The following is a 14,271-nucleotide window of genomic DNA, read 5'->3' as shown; positions in this document are numbered from 1 at the left end:
GGGCCTGGTCTCCTCCCCGTTTCTCCCAGGCATCTGGAGGATGACCACAGATTTCCCCAGAAAAAGCCTTGGAACCTGGGAAATCTCTCAGGACCGGATGAACTCAACTGAAGATGGATTGCCCGACCGCGACGGGGTGCAGGGGCGGGGTGGGGGATGGGGTGCGGAGGCGGGGTGGGGGATGGGGTGCGGATGATGCCTGGCTGTGTGTTCGGTGTTGGGACAGGCTCAGAGCGTGCTGGGTCAGGCTGCTAGCTACAGTCACAGTGTTCTGGGCCTGAGTTGGAAGCCAGTCAGATGTTATCAGATGCAGGGTTGGGATCTGCTGGGTGTTGGGACCCTCTCTGGATGTGGGATCTTCACTGAATTTCTGGATCCAGTTGTAGGGATCCATTCAGGCCAACTGTGCAATGGAAGCAGATCCAGAGGTATGTGGTCCAGGTGTGGGGTTGTTTCCCTAGGTTCCCAGTCTGGGTGAGGTGTTCCTCTCTAGGTCAGGTTGTTGGGGCCCTCTCTGGTATGGCTGTTGCAAAATGTTAGGGAATCTTCTCTGGGTGTCAAGGGTCTGGGTTTGGACACCTGCCCAGGCAGATTAGGTCCACGTGTTAGCAGCCACTCTAGATTTGTTTGGACAAAATGTTTAGCCCCACAGCCTTCTACTGGCCTGAAGGCACACATCCTGGCTCACTATCCGCCCCAGTTCATCGAGACCCCTGTGGGACTAGTTAATGGAGGGCCTGTGGCAGCTCAGCTTGACACCCCTCTTCAGAACCCAGGAATTGAGGGAGACCCTGGACTCCAGCTGGGAAGTGGAGCGACAGCAATCTGTCCAGATGTATGTCCTTTCCCTTCTCTACCTTCATTTCCTCACCAAGAAAATGAAAGAGTTGGACTTGATATTCTCTGAGGTCCCCTACACTGCCCTCTCCCTGTCCTTCCCTACACACACACAAGCACACCCACTAGGCGCTCATTCCCATCTCCCCACACCCTACACACACATGCACACACACACACACACACACACACTTGGTGCTCATTCACATCTCCCCACATTGGTTCACACTGGTCTTCCTGCCCAGAATGTGTTCTCCTTTCCCTCTCCAGCCTCTACGAGAAGGCCTTCCTTACCCCAGCCCCACTTTCCAGCCTGATTCTCCTGACTCTTTCCATTCAGCTGGGAGCTCTCTGAAGGCAGGGCCCTATCTTCTCCTGGCCGCCCACTCCGAAGCCTCGTTCTAGATGAACATGGGGCTCAGGGGCTCATTCTCAGGTCAGCCACCATCGCAGGTTGGCAGTTGACCCTCTAAGAAGAAGAAGAATTTCTTTAGTCTCTAATACCCCAAATGGTGGGGTGGGCACTAAGCGGATTTAGGCGGCCTGTCTCCTGCCCACACCAATCCTTCTTTCCAGGCCACTGCACCCATGTGACAGACAGTCTGGGGCACCAGGGAGCCCTCAGAATCACATGGGCACAGGCGGGTAGCTGGAAATTGACTGCCCAGCTCTAGGTCTCCTGGTAGCTATGTCCCAAGCAAACAGAAATCAGAAACCCCAGAGGGCAGGAGTGATCTAGATCACTCACCCTGTTTTCCACACCAACTTACATAGTTAAGCGTGTGAGCATGACCATCCACATACACTCAGATGTGCAAACGCACATACACACACACACACACGTGCACACTGACAGAACTAAGCCAGATTCTGAGCCAGACGGTTCCATCACCAACAACATCTCCTAGTCCTCAGAACAGCCCTATGAGAATCACTAGCCCCATCTGCAGATGAGGAAACTGAGGCTCAGAGAGGGGAAGGGACTAAGCTGAGACCACACAGCTGTCAAACGTGGAATCAGAACTCAAAGCCATGCCCTTTGCATGGCACCACTAGGATGCACATGCGTGCTCACACACACACGTGCAAATGCACACACAACTTACACATTTGTGCTCAACTCCTGAACTAGTCACTGAATACCAAAGCTAGAAGGGGACTTAAGAGATCATCTTGTCTATGCCATCCCACTTTATAGAAGGAGGGGAAGGGATTTATTTAAGTTTTCAACACATTTAGGAAGTAGCAGAACCAGGACTCAGATTCACATCTCTGTTGTCACACAGAGTCATGTGTACACACATCCACACACCGCACAGCTTATCCAGAGACTGTTACACACAAACCCATGTATGTATACATAGACACAGACAGCCATTCCCACCACACACGTCCCCAGTTGGTTTGTATATCTGCACACGTGGCATTGCACATGTCCCCTCATCACACACACATACACAGTCATATGTGGTCACACACAGCACATGTTCACCCACACTCGTCACACACCATCCTTTCACTCATTTATCTACTCACTCACACATGCTCAGACATCCACGTTCTCTCACTCACATTCACATGTACCACCGTCCTGCTGCAGAAGAGATGAGTCGACCCTGATCTGGGATCCCGCGTAGCTAAGGCTATAGACCCTGGGATGGGAGCTATGCACTGAGCCTTTAAGAGGGGGTGTCTGCAACCAGCATGGTGTTGTGTGGGTGCACCCTGGCATCACCATCGGTGGTTTTGGGAAATGTGCACTGCCAGCAGTTCCCCACAGGCCGAGGCAACTTGTCTTGGCCAAACCCAGCAGGTAGCCCCAGAAAGTGCCAAGTCATGGGCCAGGAGTGGCCTGGCCTGGCCAGGCTGGCGGCAAAACTGGTCCCAGCTTGCGAGCTAATATTTTTCTTCTGCCTGGAGCCACACTAGGGATGTTCCTCTCTGAAAGGGCCAGACCCTGAGTCATGAGGCCTCTTCCAACACCCACTGAAGATGAGGATCAAGGCACCAGGATTTGAGGGCAAAGCACCCAGAGCTGCTAATGGGATTTACCAAAGTTGGTAAGCCAACTAATGTATATATCTAATACAGACTAATCCCAAAGCCTAGTCCATGAACAGAGACAGCTGTCAAAGTCCTCTAACAGATGCTCTGAGCTGGACAGACCAGACACATCAACTAACAATTACAATGCTGGGGCTGAGGGGGCTGTCACATAGAGACAGACATAGCATATGGGAGCCTGGGGCAGGGCGCAGCCACCTTGGACCAGTGGTGGGGCCACTTGATCTGGGTCTGAAGTGGTGAGTAGGAATTCACCAAGACGCTTTTTTTCAGATGAAAAGTTGTGGTTCAGGGAATGGAGATCAGCATGAGTGTGGGCTGAAGTGGAGGAGTAGAGAGGGTGGGCTAGATGTACAAGAAATGAGGCCAGTTGAAGTCAGCTATTCAACACATATTTATCAATATCTACTATGTGCTAGATGAGGACACGCAGAATGTACAAGCCTCTCCCTCGAAGAGCTCAAGTTCAAGGGTCCCAAATTCAAGTGCTTTCTGGTGATAAGCAGGTGGTGTAGATGGACAAGCAGGAGTGTGAACAACAGAGTGGTGGGGCTTGTGTCTAATAGGAGAGTCCATGTCCTGTCAAAAGCATTTCTGTTCAAGAATATGTGTCAATCCATGACCACCAAAAACACTGGTTTACGGATGGGTTCAGATGACAGACCCTGAATTTGGAGGAAGCCTACATAGGGAGCGAAGGAGTTTGAGCCTTAGGCCCTTAGATGGGCCTAAGACTCACGGGAGATTCTTGCCATGAAAAGGCGTTTGTCACAGAAGCCTCCTGGAGACGCTCTCACACTGCGGTCACTGGACCAAAAGGGGCTGTGTGCCTGTCGCCCAAGACTCCCAATGACAAGGACAACGTTCTGCTTTGCCCCATCACAACTCTTCCCTGGCAAGGGCCACTCTGTTCTCATGCGCATGTTCATCCTCGGCCCCTCCTCCTACCCTACCCCAAATCCTCCTTTCTCTACCCACATCTTGCAGAGAAAAGCTGATGACATTAGGCCCTCCCACATTTCTCTTTCTGACCCAAGCCCCTCGCAAAAGGTCAGCGCGCACGCGCGCACGCACACACGACCTCTGTAAGGCAGGGGGCTTAGACGAGTTGACCAGGAAATGATTTTCTGTGTGTTCCACCTCATGGAAATGTCAGAATGGCCTTAGAGATGAAAACGCCTGACTTGGCATCCTGGTTCCTCTGCAACCAGGAAACTGGGAGCTAGGTTGGCATCCAGGCAGGAGTAGGGAGCTTTGAACTTGGGCTTCGAAGCAGCTCTCCCACTGGCTAGAGAAGGAGGGCAGCATGGCCAGGTGCCCAGTGTGGCCCGTCCCCTCCCTGACACATTTGCAGACCCCACATGCTTGGCGGTAGAGCCTGGGAGCTGCAGGCACATCCCGGCAGCCCCTCCCACTCCCCACCAGCCACAGCCTCCCTCCTGGACCTTCATTAAATTATTCTGCCCCACTGGTCCCAGGCTCAGACTGCCTTTGATGTGCGTCCTTTTAGCTTCTAAGGCCAAGCCCAGACCCCTCACAACAGGCCAGGCTGATGGTCTCTGACAGCTTCCCTGGGGCCCCAGGATGGCAGGACACCAAGGCCCACTCTCATGCCCACAGGACACACGCCCAGGCCCCCGTGGGCAGCCAGAGATTCCCACATTTACATGCAACACTCACTCGCACACTCACCTAGTCCTGGTGGGGCCTGCCCTATAGCACAGAAACATCTCGCCTGGCACACTCAAGCACACCCATGTGGACACACTCATGCACACAGATATTTGCACACGCCCACCTATAACACTTGCAGCACACACACCCCTCACACACTCCCCTCTCACAGGCTCACACCACAGTGCCTGGCTCTCCCATGAGGCTCCGGTGCATTCTTCTGCCATCTCACCGAGCTCCTCACCTTCCTCATCGTTTGGAGGTCATAATATTGTGACTGTGAACCCAGACAGCCTGGCTTCAGTCCTTAGGGATCCCACTTAAAGCTATGTGTTTGTGGGCAAGTTACTAACATCTCTGGACCTCCATTTCTGTTCTTGTCAAAGGGGAATGCTAGTGGTATCTTCCAAGGGCTGTTGTGTGGCTTAAATGAGATTGTGTACTTACCATCTCCAACAATGCCTGGCACGTTGTAAGAACTCAACAAACACAGCTGTTGCCTCTTGCCTCTTCCCTTTCATTTCCTTTTCCTCAGTTGTATCAAAACCATGACTTTTTCTAAAAGTGCCGAGCTTCTTCATGCTTCTGACCCTTTGCTTAGGATGTTCTTTCTATTGGAACCAACTCTGCCCCATTTCTCCCCCCTTCCCATCCACCTGATCTTGTTAAATCCTCCTCAACTTGTTAAATCTGACTCTGGGGGACCCTGCCCTCTACCAGCAGAACTGATTACTGACCACTTTGCATCCCACCCTGCCCTGAATTGTCCATCTCCTAAACCTGTGAGTCCCTGGAGAACATGGGGCCTCATGAAAGTCATTTCTTTGATCCTGTACCCAGCACTGGCCATGGGTCACTGCAAGCGTCAGTATGTGAGGAAGAAAATCATAATGAAGAATCAACAAGAGGCACTTGTGCAACTGATTATTAAAGGTTATGGAAACTATGTAGCCTAGAGGACAGATAAAAACAATCATAATATTCCTGTCATGATAGCTGACTATAGGGAATGGGAACTTTGGGCAAGCTCAGCATTAAGGGCTTTCTGCTTAATGCTTCAGCAATGCTGTGAGGCTGCGCTGGTGACGCATCTATTGCTCGGGGGAATGAATGAGGGAAGCATGTGGATGCTTCCAAAGCATTACTATGCAGGAGCAAGAAGGAACATAGCAATCTACCTACAGGAACTTGGAAAGACCTCAAAATCATGGTGTTGAGTAAGAAAATTAGGGACCAGAAAGATTTATGGCACAGTATCATTTTTGCAAGTGAACTCCCCAAGGCATATTTATAAAGACAAACACTTTTTAAAATATATATTTATGTATTTATTTGACTGCACTGAGTCTTAGTTGCAGCATGCAAGATCTTCAGTTGCAGCATGTGGGATCCAGTTCCCCAACCAAGGATTGAACTCTGGCCCCCTGCATTGGGAGCACAGCGTCTTAGCCACTGAAGTCCCAAGACAAACATTCTTAAGGACATATTTTAAAAATACATATTGGAGTGGATTCCTAGATTGAGGAAGGAAGTATGGAATAAGAACAGGATCTGGGAAGAGGGGAAAAATTAAACTGGCAGAGAGGACTCAACTCTGTGCATCTGAAGTCCAATCAAACAGAAAAAAAAAATCCAATCCATGCGAAGTGTATCATTTTTATCTCTCTTACAGTTGAGAAAATAAACTAGTCATATTGTCTGTCTTTTATTTAGATGTTGATTTTAGGGCATCTAAACAGCATCATTGTTGATAATTTTCCTTAATGTAAAGACAAGTTTAATCTTCATCTGATTCTCTCCCTTTCTTTTCTCTCTCCTCCCTCGCAATCCCCCTCTTATTCTCTGGTTCTTACTCTAAGAATCATTCAGTGAGGCCCTGACTGAAGCCTGAACTAGATTGAACCTTTAAACAAGGGCAGACCCCACAAACTCCATATCCTGCATAGGAATGAATGAATGAGTGAATGAATGAATGAGTGAATGAGCAAGGGAAGGAAGAGAAACAGAGGAGAGGTAGGGATGAAGTAACAAGATTCCTCAGAAGCCTGAAGAATGGGTGGACTCTCCTAGAACACTCTTTTTTTCTCCACCCCTATCCTGGGCGTGAGTCCAGGGCTGGGGCAGGGGGAGAAGGGCAAAGGACTAAAAACTAGATAGCTGATCTCCTCAAATCCTCCCATCACGAGGAAATGTTGCTTCCATTATCAGGAGGCAGCTGGCCCTGGCACAAGTTCCTGGAGCCACAGGTTAGCATCCATCGCTTCAGGGATTCCCAAATCCCATGTGATGTGAGAGCCTGCTCTGCACTGGCCCTTGGATCAACAACAAGCACAATAACTACTGATGCCTTCATCTGTTTATTCCTTTTCAATTCTCATATGAAGTATGCACATTAAAGATTATCCCCATTTTGCTGCTGAGAAAACTAAGACTCGGAGAGGTTAAGTCTCTTAAAGTGACTCAACTCTCAGTAACTGAATAAAAGCAAGTACTTTCTGAATACCCGCTCCTATCAACACCTCCAATGCTCTGTAGACCTTAACACAGCTGATCCCACCACAGCCTATGAGCTGTGGGGTCACTGCCGCGTCTCACAATTGGTGAACCAAGATGCAGAGACGGCAAGTGACTGTCACAGAGTCACACAGTGAACACGTGGGGGACACGGAAGTTGAGATTAGATGGTCTCGTTCCAGGGCTTCCTCTCCCCACGCCCATGCCATGCTGCATTCTGCAGGATAAACCAGTCATGTGGAGTGGGCTAGGAGGTGGGGGGTAGGGTACTGGATTTCTTGGCACCTGGGGACCCTGGCTTCCTGCCAGTCAAATGGGGGCCCACTGCGAATGAGGTCAAGGTCACACAGGGTCAGTCTGCCCATAGCCTCCCCAAGGGCCCCTAAGCCCGGGGAGATGGGAGAGGCCACCTCCCTCTTGCTTTCCCCGCCAGAGCTGAGTGAGCTAATCCTGGGGAGAAGACACATTAGTCCAGAAGAATCAGTCCCAGCCTGCTGTGCTGAGTCAGCAGGAAGTACAGCCCTGGTTCTGCCAGCTACGTGAGCCCCTGCACGGCCACCACGGCTGCCCGCCCGCCCGCCCAGCACGGCCCCCACCGTGGGCATGCCCCCATGTGCCTGTTTCCTGCTGACCTGCCCACTAGAGCACTCCCCAGCTCAGCAGTCCTGAGCCTCCCGCCCTGCCCACTTTGCTAGCAACAGACCTGTATCTCCGAGCCATCCCCACTGACCCCCATAGACAGCCATCACCTCCAGCACAGATAACGAATCCTCACCTCCCTTTGCCCTTCTCCCCCTGCCCCAGCCTCCTCAGAAGGAGGACTTGGGGGAATTAGGGAGTCTTTTCCCCACATCCAGCCACACTGTCAGGTCCGGAGAGGCGGGCTGCGGGCAGCTCAGGTAATCTAGGGGAACCTGCTAGCTGTAGTGCCACTCTCGGGGTAATCAACACCATTCTGCTCATCACCCCTGCCTCCACCCTCCCTATTCCTGCCACTCTCACCGGGACCATCACTGTCACCAGTACCCGATGGCAAGGCTACTGTAGATCCACCACTGATCCCACTGCCTGTACCACCACCACTTCCGTTGGTTAGTTCTATCAGCTAAGACAAGCGGGTGTCACCAAGACCATCAAAGAAGCACTGCCACCAGCACTGAGACCAATGTCATATCATCACCACCAACGTGAGATGTCAGTAAAATCACTTTGACTAAGCATTACACCATTCTTATACCAACTGCACTCTCACGGTCACCAATATCCAAGGCAGCTGTCATTTTACCACCAAAAATGCGACCATCATTTGCAACTCCAGTACCGCCCTTGCCTTTACCATGGTCACCAATACCAACATCATTTATGCCCAACCACCATCATTGTCACTCTTACCACTACCATAATCGATACCATCATCACTGCCCTTTACCCACCGCCACCATTATGGCTTCTGTCCTCACTGTAACTCTACTCAACACGACTAAACTGGACACCACCAACGCCAACATCACCATCTGCGTAATCACTACATAACTGTAAACAATGCCAGTGTCTCCATAACTTCAGTCAACACGTCTAAACATGGTACTACCAACATCTATACCACTGTCTCCATAACTGAGATGGTCACCACAGAGTGGTCAGCAATACCTTCCCCAACATGAATACTCCATCACCCCCAAACTGTCACCACCATCACCTCTTTATTAAATGAGAAGCATTTGCTCTTTACCTGAGCCTGTTTCTATGCCAGGCAGAATCGAAAACAACCACTGAAGGAAAACAGAGTTCTTCTACCTTATTGTTCTGACTATATAATTATTTGCCCACTCACTTCCCATCAATGTCCTCCTCTGAACAGGCTTGATTGTTTGCTAAAATGGTCCATTTAGCGATTCACAGAGGAACAGCCATGCATGCCTGAAAAACAGGAGCGATTACAGGAGTCACCCCCTACTGTCTGTAACATCAAGGAGTCCAGCTCCCAACACCACATACCCTTTTCCCTCCGTACCTCCCTCAGACATTCTGGGGCTCTGTAGATGTGTCCATCTGTCCAAAGTAGACTTGATCCCTTCCCTTACGCAGCTTTGGTTCTGCTGTAGAAAAAGAGAACAGAATGTAACAAGAGGGCTGATCTGAGAGCCCTAGATCCCAGCCTTGGTTCCACCACTGACTCTCTGTGTGGCCTTAGCAAACTCACTTCCTTTTCTCTGCCCCAGTTTCCCCACCTGTAAAAGAAGGAACTTTGGTGCTTGAAAGGTGTTTTGAACTGAGACACTCCTAAGACAAATCTGAGCCCTTTTTCCAGAAGGTCCCTTCAAATGAGAAAAACAGAGGCTGCAAGTCATCTTTTGGTGTCTGCAATAGACTCCCCTGACCAGCATGTCCCAGGATCTCCAGGGAGACCTCCTGGAGCCCTGAGATGCTGCTGCCTGAGTGGGGTGGGATGTGAAGGGTTAAGCAGTCAGGGCTGTGCACGACCAAACCTCTCAGATGAAAGACTGGTCCCAGAGAACGCCATGAGGCTGTTGTGGTTGGCAGGCCGGGGCAATGGGACCAGGCTAGGTCCCGAAGGAAATCCCCTCCTGGTCTCACCAGAACAAAGTGGTGTTTTACGAAAACGCCATTGTTCTTGGGCAAGTCTTTCCCATCTCAACATAAACCAGGAAGCAGTGTTTCCTTTCCTTGGGCGAGACCCCAAGGTCCCCTCCACCGGTCGATGTGGGGGGAGAAGAACGGAGTTTTTCCTGCCTGGAATGATCAGCCACAAAGCCCCTGCCCAGCAATAGCCAAGGCTCCCCAAGGCTGGTATGTGTGTGTGAGCATGGGGGGCAGGCACATGTGCCTGTGTGATGGAGTGAGGAGAGGAGAAGAAGCAAAGGGACACCCAACCCAGTCTCTTGACTCCAAACAGAACTCTGTAGCAGGAGCCAGACTATGAAAGAGGCATCACAGCCCATCCATCTCCCCACACCACTGTGCCCCTCAGGCTTTCTTCTGTGCCCACCAACGTGGCAATCTTGTTTCCGTCTACGGCCTTGGCACACGCTGCTCCCTCTGCCTGGAACCCTCCACCCTTCACACACTTGCTCCTTCTCATCACTTTGGTCTCTGTCCTAACATCATTGAAGACATAAGTGTTGAATTACTTGCTCAGTGTCTGCCTTTCCTGACTCCATGAGGTCAGTTGTGTCCATCTTCCTCATTGTTGCATCCCCAGCACCTACCATACGATAACCCCAGTGTGTGTGTGTGTGTGTGTGTGTGTATCCCCACCTTCATCTCCACCCCGTATAAAAAACAGGTCACAGCAGCCTCTCAGGCAAGGAAACCAAACTCAAGCTGGAAATCAGAGGCTTTCAGCCCTTGGAGAGCAAGCATCCTGTCTAAACACTCTATTTTGCTGCAGGGGAAACTGAGGTGTAGAGCCTGGAAGGCCCTGGCCATTGGTTAGTAGGAGCTGCTGAGCTAGACTCCAGGTCTACTGAGGCTAGAGCTGTCAGACAGGACTTCTTACCTGCTTTCCAACCCTGGGCACAGCCTGGTGCTACTTCTCTCACCTCTTCAGATACAAAACCCGACTCCTGCCACAGCTGAAATGTGCTCACCTTGACTTTCCCACCTCCCTGAAAACTGACTTGCTGAAAATCCAAAGAAAGATACAAAGAAATCCCTCCACAGGGCTCGGAAACTTCCTTCTCACCATCATCACCCCCTGAACTTTCCATCTATCACATTTATCAAGAGAAGGGTGAAACCACCCTCTGGGCATCGCTAGTGACCAGGGAGGCAGGTTTCTAGCTTTCTGTGCCTTTACACTTCATTTTTTCTTTCTTGCAACGAATACTTCTGCTTTTGTTTCTATAGCTTTTGCTTGAACAAGGAAGGCTAATTGGTTTAAATCTTGGTGGATAAATAAAGGGATAGTAATACCTCTTTGTAGGAGTTGTTGGAAAGATTAAATAGGACGCTGTCCCAGCACAAGTAGAGGCTTGATGAATGCCAGACCGTTTCCAAAGTCTAAAAAGCTATGTAAACACAAGGAGTTACTTTCTAGGCAAGGAGCATTTACAGATCCTTCCTTTTAAATATGTGTGTTTAGGCCTTCTGAGGAAAGGAGGCAGAGTCCCTTTTAATAAGAGTTCCCCTGAGGTTGGCTAGGCTGGAAAGTATTAGCTTTTTTTTTTTTTTCCTATTCTTTGCAAAATAATGTATATTCCCAGGTAAGACTTGAAAGCAAGCAAACGAGATGAACAGGTAAACAGAGTTGATTGACACTAACACCAGTTCCCAAAGAGACAAAGAAACAGAGGAGCCTGCTGTGTTCATTGCATTCCTTTGAGGCTCCTAGATTTATCTCTTATCCCAGGCTAGTGGAGAGGACACAAACAGATGGACTTTGTGCCTCTAAGCAAAGCAAGATAGCAAACAGATAAAATTCCTCCCAGATAAATTCAGATAAGCAGCTAGTAAGAGATTTAACCACCACCCACCACCCACCCCAGGGTGGGAAAGAGGGGGATGCAAGAGGGCTCTTCTCCCACCTCAAGTACCTCTTAGAAAACCAAACAAAGAACTGTGATTTCTCACCTGAGAAGGAACAGCGGTTAGATTTCAGCCTTGACCCTTGAATTTCCCATGGAGATTCAGCCTAACCTGCAAGGGGGCTATGAGTTTGCAGTCACAAGCTCAAAGCTGCTTGTGATTCTTCCCAAATCAAAACTAATGGCGCATCTCTTTACGCTATGCTGATGGAAAATTCCAGTCCCGTTACTAGTGGGAAGGTTTTCCCTGTTGTAAGGAGGCACAAGGGTCTGAAAGGCTTAGGTTACGTCCAGAAAACAAGGGAACAACCTCTGGAGCTCTTTGTAGCTCCAAGTGTGGTCTAAGGACAGGCCTTATCAGAGTTCCGGGGCGCCCGTTAGAAGAGCAAAATCTCAGGATCCACTCCAGGCCCGCTGAATTGGAATCTGTGGTATATCAAGATCCCCAGGTGATTCACATGAATGTTAATGTTTGAGAAACACTGCAGACTATCTCCAAATACCCACCAGAGGCTGACAGCACTATGGTTTTGGTGGATCAAAGGAACGTGGATGCCTGGGGCTGGGCCTCTTTAAGGGAACAACACAGCAGACACTGCCCTGCCTAATTCTGCTGGTTCCTCATTCCTCCCAGAACCTACCCAACCACCTCCCTTTCACTCCTCCTTCCCTGTCTTTCATCACAGCCCTCTCCCTAATCTCAGGCTTTCAATCAACAAAAGCCTGAAAGACCAGTTATCTACAGGGGACTTGGAATTGCAGCTTCACCAACACCCCCTGAGATGATGGAGCATAGAGGCACCGGCTCTCTGCTCTCTGCCTGGCAGGGAGGATGAGAAGAAAAACCACCAACACAAATAACACCTCAACCCATTATCCTGCCACCCTTGTCATTCTTTAACTCTTGCTCTCAATTATATCTAGATTTAAGAGTGCAAAACAAAGGCTTATGCTGTAATTTTAATGGACTTGTTTTTAAGGGAAAAAATGAGTCCCAGAATCCTAGAAATGATTACTTCTAAGACTCACAGGGACTTAATGTGCTCCTAGTTTAAAGATTAAAAAAAAAAATTTTTTTTAGCATCATTGGAACGTGTCTCCTGCCCTTCTTCTCTTTTATACAGAGAATCCCACTGTGTAAAACAGAAATGGAGTTGCTTTAGCTGTCAGGTAGGGAGTACAGAACCCCAACTAGATGGTTTCTTCTCCCATAGCCACAGCAGCCCTTGCAGTGAGGAAAGCAAACTGCAGGATCAGTGGAGCAAGGGGTGAAGAACCAACCTCAGACTACCCTCTACCCAACACTGAAAGTCAACTCCTGGTTCCATTCGTCCCACCTCTGAACACTCACTTACAGAGAAAAGTCTCACAGGCAGGGAGACCCAACGCCCGGTTGTATCCAAGACTGGAATACACTTCCTAAGTGATGCCCCGGTTCACTTCTCTGTCACTTTCGCCCAGAAATCCCAGTTCTGCTTAGGGGACTGCAAGGAAAAGGTCTAGTTCCTCTCTCATATGATTTACAGAGCAAATCTCTCCTGGAGCTTCCTAACCAGATGAAACAGGTGCTTAAACCTATGATAAATGGGTAAATGGATGAAGAAATAGCCAAATGAGGGAGTGGATTGGAGGTTGGAAAAGGAAGAAAGAGAAAGAACAGTGGAATGAAATACCCTCCCCATTCTCTTTTGGACATCCAGTCACCTGAAAACAGTCCTCTTAAAACGTGACGTATATAAGAAAAGTATAGCTTTGGGATCTGAACACAATACTCCAGGAAGACCTTAACCCAGTGTTTTTCAAATTCGTGTAACTAGTGAAAATCAATTTAATGGTTCTCAATTATCAGTTTGTTTAACGGAAGAACAGAATGGAAAAGAAAATACCATAAATCATCAACTTTCTCCAGTTATACATACACGTGTGTGTGTGTGTGTGTATAGGAATGTGTGTAGTGGATCACGATGTAAAATGTATTTCCTACTGTTGGTCACCAGTCAAAACTAATGAAAACCAATGCTCTAACTCCATGACTGTGTGTGTGTGCTCAGTCTGACTTTTTGCGACCCCATGGACTGTAGCTCACCAGGCTCCTCTGTGCATGGAATTTTCCAGGCAAGAATACTGGAGCGAGCTGCCTTTTCCTACTCCAGGGGATTTTCCCAACCCAGGGATCGAACCTGCGTCTCTTGTGTCTCCTGCACTGGCCCGCAGATTCTTTTACTACCGTGCCACCTGCGAAGCCCCAACTCCATGAATAAAGCATCACAATTATCCCCATTTTCAGATGAAAAAAAATGAGACACAGATCAATTACTAACTTACCTAAAGTCACCCAACCAGTCAATGGCAGAGCTGAGACTGAAACAGGATGGGAGGGTGAAGGTAAGCGGCGGTGTGATCCCAGAGCATGAACTTAGAACCTCTCCACTCCAAGGGTTCCAGAATAGAAACAAGCATGCCATGCAGTCAGGGGGAGGATAGTGCAGGACCAATCTTGGACCAGGGGCACCTAGAAGGATTTTCCTCTCACACACCAGACTCTCATTCTCTTCCTCTGCTTGGGGCACATGTAGACGCCAGTGAGCTCTAGTGGAAGGACCATACTGCTGATACTCTGGGTCATAAGAGGCAG

This window comes from Bos mutus, chromosome 3, assembly GCF_027580195.1.
Source record: "Bos mutus isolate GX-2022 chromosome 3, NWIPB_WYAK_1.1, whole genome shotgun sequence".
Classification (NCBI taxonomy): Eukaryota; Metazoa; Chordata; class Mammalia; order Artiodactyla; family Bovidae; genus Bos; species Bos mutus.
The sequence above is the reverse complement of the archived record's forward strand: the minus strand, read 5'-3'. Positions refer to the sequence as shown.